This window comes from Trichechus manatus, unplaced genomic scaffold, assembly GCF_000243295.1.
Source record: "Trichechus manatus latirostris isolate Lorelei unplaced genomic scaffold, TriManLat1.0 scaffold00057, whole genome shotgun sequence".
NCBI classification, from domain to species: Eukaryota; Metazoa; Chordata; class Mammalia; order Sirenia; family Trichechidae; genus Trichechus; species Trichechus manatus.
In genome coordinates, this window is record NW_004443993.1 from 994425 (window position 1) to 1001257 (window position 6833).

General features: G+C 43.7%; 1 pseudogene; it reads right to left on the bottom strand.

The window, feature by feature from the left end:
* Positions 1-2960, bottom strand: part of LOC101341486 (60S ribosomal protein L10a-like) — a 6993-nt pseudogene extending 4033 nt beyond the window's left edge.
* Positions 2961-6833: the final 3873 nt, after the last annotated feature.

Genomic DNA, 6833 nt, shown 5'->3' on the forward strand with positions numbered 1-6833 from the left:
TCAGAAAAGATGTTTTGTAATATTTTGATGCTTTGGATTTTGTTAAGGCTTGCTTTATGGCCTAATATGTGGTCTATTCTGGAGAATGTTTCATGGATTGAATTGTGTCCCCCCAAAATTTGTGTCAACTTGGCTGAGCCATGATTCCCAGTATTGTGTGACTGTCCACCATTTTGTCGTTTGATGTGATTTTCCTGTATGTTGTAAATCCTACCTCTATGATGTTAATGAGGTGGGATTAGTGGCAGTTATGTTAATGAGACAGGACCCATTTTACAAGATTAGGTTGTGTTTTAAGTCAATCTCTTTTGAGATATAAAAGAGAGAAGCGAGCAGAGAGACATGGGGACTTCATACCACCAAGAAAGCAGCTTTGGCAGCAGAGCGCATCCTTTGGATCCAGAGTTCCTAAGCGGAGAAGCTTCTAGACCAAGGGAAGATCGATGACAAGGACCTTCCCCCAGAACCAACACAGAGAGAAAGCTTTCCTCTAGAGCTGGCAACCTGAATTTGGACTTCCAACCTGCTAAACTGGGAGAGGAAACCCTGGTGGCATAGTGGTTAAGAGCTACGGCTGCTAACCAAAAGGTCAGCAGTTCGAATTCCACCAGGATCTCCTTGAAAACCCTATGGGGCGGTTCTACTCTGTCCTATAGGGTCGCTATAAGTCAGAATCAACTCAACGGCAATGGGTTTCATTTTGGTTTGAAAACTGGGAGAGAATAAATTTCTTTTTGTTAAAGCCATCCACTTGCAGTGTTTCTGTTATAGCAGCACTAGATAACTAAGACAACAGGGCTCTCAATAAATTATTTCCTGAAAACATGATTAATATGGAAATAAAAGTCCTAACAAGATTGCATTGTGCATCTCAATAACCAGGTATTTTGATAAGAGAATCACTATTACCCAAGTTGGGAAAAAAATCCCATCTCCTTTTAATTTGCCACACTAGATGAATATATAACTTGGGTTTATATTCTAAACTCTATTATAGTATGGTCATTCCATTTCCCAGGGTATCTTTCTGATTTACCAAGTGACATTTGCACTGGACATATATTTTTGAGTGAACGCCAAACTGCCCCTGCCTTACTTGGCCTCCAGGGAGCCCCCTTACTAGGAATATCTGGAACCCAATGGGTTTTCTGACCTTCAGATTTAGAGGAAAAGAGCTCAGCTGTAGGCTGTGGTGGGAGGGAGGGTGGTGTACTCATTTCAGAAAGGCCAATAGCTCAAACCAATTTTTGTTGTTGTTGTCAGGTGCAGTGGAGCCTGTTTCGACTCATAAGGACCCTATGTACAACAGACGGAAACACTGCCCAGTCCTATGCCATCCTCACGGTTGTTGTTATACTTGAGCCCATTGCTGCAACCACTGTGTCAATCCAGCTCCTTGAGGATCTTCCGCTTTTTCGCTGACCCTCTTCTTTACCAAGCATGATGTCCTTCTCCAGGGACTGGACCCTGCTGTTAACATGTTCAAAGTAAGTAAGATGAAGTCTTGCCATTCTCGCTTCTAAGCAATTTCATTTTACTTGGATCCACAAGCTAATTGAGCTTACATTTATTAGGCACCTTCTATTGGGATCAGACACTTGGGATCTAATGGGAAACAGAACACTCCTAGAGAACTCACAGCCCAATGGCAAAGGCAGAAATGAAACAAAATCCCAGTGCTGGTGTTTACTGAACACAAACTCTGGGTCAGGTACTGTTCTAAATGCTTTACATACTCATCACATTTTCTCAACTGTCCTATGAGGTAGTTCCACTGTCAGCCTGTGGGACAAAGAACTCACTTGGCCTTTTGTCTCTGGTTTCTGAAAATAGCTCTTGGAATTTGCCAGCAATCAAGGGGCTTTTTTTTTTTTTTTTTGACAATAACACTGGAGTTTATTGAGCTGTACACACGCTGGGGCTCGCCCATGGAGCTTTTGACGTACAAAGCCTGGACATTCTGCCATTTAGCAGTGAAACCAGGAAGTTGATAGCCAAGTGGGTGCTGTCATGTTCACATGGCCAATAGGCACTGCCAGAAACAGTGCATCTCAATAACCAGGAACTTTATGGTGGACTTCACTTCATCTACTTTGGCCACCACGTTCTCATTGTGGGTAACCTGGGAAGGGAATTTGCCAGCCTTATTCAGGCTTGGACCCAAGATTCATGATATCTGCTTGGTCAGGGACTCAGAGGCCAGAAAGGCATCTTACTTCTTGTCTAGCTTTTTGACAAGCTTCTTATTCTTGTTGAGTTTCTTCAGTGCCTTGATGTCCATGTGAGGGATATCCACAGCATTAGCTTTATCACAGTGCTGCTGGTCTCCAAGGACACACACAGAGAACTTGGGGCGAGGGGGTGGACTTAAGCCTGACAGTGTCCGAGAAGCATTTGTCCTTCTGAGGGTCGTAGCTCTTCAAGCTAATCTGCAGCTCCACCATTTCCAAAAACTTCCAGCGCTTGCACTGGCTCCCATGCAGGTCTTCCCGCACCACCTCGCAGAGGGTGTCCCGAGAGACTTTGCTGAGTGCTGTAGTAACCAGAAAAGAGCAATCAAGGGGCTTTTTGTTTTATAAAATAGCCAGGCAACACTTAAAAAACAAAAAACCTGTTGCTGTCAAGTTGATTCCAACTCATAGTGATGGTATAGGACATAGGGTTTCCAAGGAGTAGCTGGTGGATCTGAACTTCCAACCTTTTGGTCAACAGCTGAGCTCTTTACCACGACACCCCCAGGGCAACACTTAAACATGTGTAAATAAATAGGAGACTACACAGGCCCCACCCTGGCAACAGGACTCAGGAAGGGAGAGGCTTGATGCATCCATGCATATTCATTGATTGGATCAATCATAGCTATACATTAATCCTTAGTCATGAATATACATGAGGTCCCAAAGCTCTCTTTGGGGCCTCCTGGAGTGGTGAGAACATACTTGCACAGGAGAGGGTGCCATGTCCCTGGGGACAATGAAAGCCTCGTGTTGTCGGAACCTCTCAGACCTTGCCTGAGGAGTCTCTCAGCTTGTATCATCTCTGGTTAGAAAAACTGGGTAACTATAATTATAGGTCGTTGGTGTTCGGTGCTGTCAAGTCAGTTCCCACTCATAGTGACCCTGTGTACAACGGAACAAAACACTGCCCGGTCCTGCACCATCCTCACAATTGTTGTTATGCTTGAGCCCATTGCTGCAGTCACTGTGTTAATCCATCTCATCAAAGGTTTTCCTCTTGTTCGCTGACCTACTTCACCAAGCATGATGTCCTTCTGCAGGGACTGGTCCTTCCTGTTAACATATCCAAAGTATGTGAGATGAAGTCTCATCATGCTTGCTTCTAAGGAGCACTCTGACTGTACTTCTTCCAAGACAGACTTCTTTGTTCTTCTGGCAGTCCATGGCATAGTCAATATTCTTTTCCAACACTGTAATTCAAAAGCATCAATTCTTTGGTCATCCTTATTCATTGTCCAGCTTTCGAATGCATGTGAGGCAATTGTAAATACCATGACTTGGGTCAGGCACACCCTTGTCCTCAAAGTGACATCTTTGCTTTTTAACACTTTAAAGAGGTCTTTTGCAGAAGATTTGCCCAATGCAAGGCATCGTTTGATCTCTTGACTGCTGCTTCCATGGGTGTTGATTGTGGATCCAAGTAAAATGAAATCCTTGACAACTTCAATCTTTTCTCTATTTATCATGATGTTGCTTGTTAGTCCAGTTGTGAGGATTTTTGTTTTCTTTATGTTGAGGTGTAATCCATACTGCAGGCTGTGGTCTTTGATCTTCATTGCTAGGTGCTTCAAGTCCTCTTCACTTTCAGCAAGCAAGGTTGTGTCATCTGCATATTGCATGTTGTTAATGAGTCTTCCTCCAATCCTGATGCCACATTCTTCTTCATATAGTCCAGCTTCTCAGATTATTTGCTCAGCACACAGACTGAATACGTATGGTGAAACTATAAGTAATACCGAAGAAAACAAACTCGTTGCTGTCAAGTTGATTCAGACTCATAGGGACCCTATAGGACAAAGTAGAACTGCCCCCACAGGGTTTCCAAGGCTGTAAATCTTTACAGAAGCAGACTGCCACATCTTTCTCCCATGGAGTGGCTGGTGGGTTTGAACTGCAGCTGAGCACTTAACAACTGCACCACCATGGCTCCTTAAATATAGGTAATAGTCTCTATGATTTTTGTGAGCCATTATATAGAGAGAATTAATGAACCCATAGCTGGCAATGAACCAGCAGGGGCTGGCAGGACAGAGCCTTAACTTGTGCAAGCACCAGCTCTAAGTGACTAGCAGTCAGGGAAAGGCTGCATGGGCAGTCAATGAAGGACAGAGACCTTTAGCTTGTGACCTGGCCTGGGATAGACAGGGGTGAGGTCTGAGTGGTTAGGGTCAGAGAAAGGAAGTGTCATGGTAGTGGCTGGAGACGAGGAAGTGATAAATGTGGGTTTGCCCATCTTGACTCGCTAGCATCACACAGCCTCATCCTACAAATGAGAAAATAGAAGTCTGACCCCAAAATACATTCTTGACCACTATGCTATACCACCTCACAATCTAGATGTCTTAATTTTAGGGTAAAATTTAGGCTGAAAGGTGGGGTGGGTGGGCTGTACTGTGTGGCAAGAGTTACTAAAGGGTAAGCCCAGTGGTCTGTGGGATGGAGAACATCCAAATTCAGGATGCCTTGGGGGTTTCTCCCCGAGGCCCCACTTATCAGGTGATGGGCAAATTCAGTGGTTCTGGCCTGAATGTTGTCCTAGGCAATGCCTGGACCCACCACCAGCAGAAGGACTCAGTTTTCCTCCATAGCCCCATAAAAACCTGTTGTCATGTTGATTTCTACTCATAGCAACCCTATAGGACAGAGTAGAACTGCCCCATAGGGTTTCCAAGACTGTAATCTTTACGGAAGCAGACTGCCACATCTTTCTCCCATGGAGTAGCTGGTGAGTTCGAACAGTCGACCTTTTGGTTAGCAGCTGAGCGCTTAACCAGGGCCCCATATCAAAATGGCCCCAAAACCAGAAAAACAAACCCATTACCGTCCAGTTGATTCCAACTTAACAGCGACCCTATAGGACAGAGTAGAACTGCCCGATAGGGTTTCCAAGGCTGTAAATCTTTACAGAAGCAGACTGCCCCATCTTTCTTCCACGGAGCAGCTGGTCAGTTTGAACCACCAATCTTTCAGTTAGCAACTGAGCGCTTACCCACTGTGGCCAACAAACCACCCAGAAAACCCACAGCCAGCAGATGGCGCTGATGATAATACACAGTCCGGGTGCTCAGGCTCACCAGCAGATGGAGCGGCCCGCTGCCTCAGGGCGGCATGGAGGAGGGGCCTTCTGCTTTCATCTACCTGTCGACCCCCAGAAGGCAGAGGGTGTGGGGAAGAGAGAAGTCTTTTGATGATTTCCTGCTGACGCTGATGTTTATAATCCCCCTTATCGCCTCTCAGACTTTTGGCTAAGATCACGTGTGTATAGTTCCATAGTCCTCTCTTTTAGGATTTTTTTTTTAAATCGTGGTGAAAATATACATAACAAAACATTTACCGATTCAACAATTTTTATATGTATAATTTAGTGACCTTGATTACATTCTTCGTGTTGTGAAACCACTATCACTATCCTTTTCTAAATTATTTAACCACCATTTACAGAAACTCAGTACCCCCTTAGCAATGACTCCCCCTATGAAACCACTAATAGACTTTGGTCTCTGTACATTTGCTCTTTCGCATAAGTGAGATCATACAGTATTTGTCCTTTTCTGACTGACTTATTTAGCTCAGTATAATGTTTTCAAGGTTCACGCATGTTGTGGCATGCGTCAGGACTTCATCTCTCCTTATGGCTGAGTAATATTCCATTGTATGTACCACACTGTGTTTATCCAGTCATGTGTTGATGGATGTTTAGATTGTTTCCACCTTCTGGCTATTATGAAAAGTACTAAAATAAACACCAGTGTGGCTTTTTGTTGGCGTTCCTGCTTCACTTCTTCTAGGTATATACCTAGAGGTGGGATTGCTGGGTCATGTGGTAGTTTTGGAGCCCTGGTGGCGTAGTGGTTAAGAGCTTGGCTACTAACCAAAAAGTCAGCAGTTCAGATCCACCAGCTGCTCCTTGGAAACTCTATGGGGCAGTTCTCCTCTGTCCTATAGGATCGCTATGTGTTGGAATTGACTTGATGGCAATGGGTTTTGTTTTATTTTGGTTTATGGTAGTTCTATGTTCTTTTTCTTTTTCAAATTTTTATTTATTTAATTTATTGTTGTGCTTTAAGTGAAAGTTTACAATTCAAGTTAGTCTCTCATTCAAAAATTTATACATACGTTGCTCTCCCTATACTGTGACAGCACATATGTTCAATTTTTTAAGAAACCACCAAAATGTCCACAATGATGCTACCATTTTTACATTCTCACCAGCAATGGATGAGGGTTCCAATTTCTCCAGACCCTTGTCAACACCTACTATTTCCTCTGTGTGTGTGTGTGTTTTATCATTGCCCTTCTAGCGGGTGTGAGGTGGTATGTTATTGTGGTTTTGATTTACATCTCCCTAATTTAGGAGCCCTGGTTGCGCAGTGGTTAACAGCTTGGCTGCTAATCAAAAGATTGGCAGTTCAAATCCACCATCTGTTCCTTGGAAACCCTACGGGGCAGTTTTACTCTGTCCTATAGGGTCACTGTGAGTTGAAATTGATTCGATGGCAATTTTTTTTTTCTAATGAAGCATTTGAATTATGATGCGTTTGAATTCTGGTGTTGACAAAGAATATTGAATATACCATAGACTGCCAGAAGAGACAA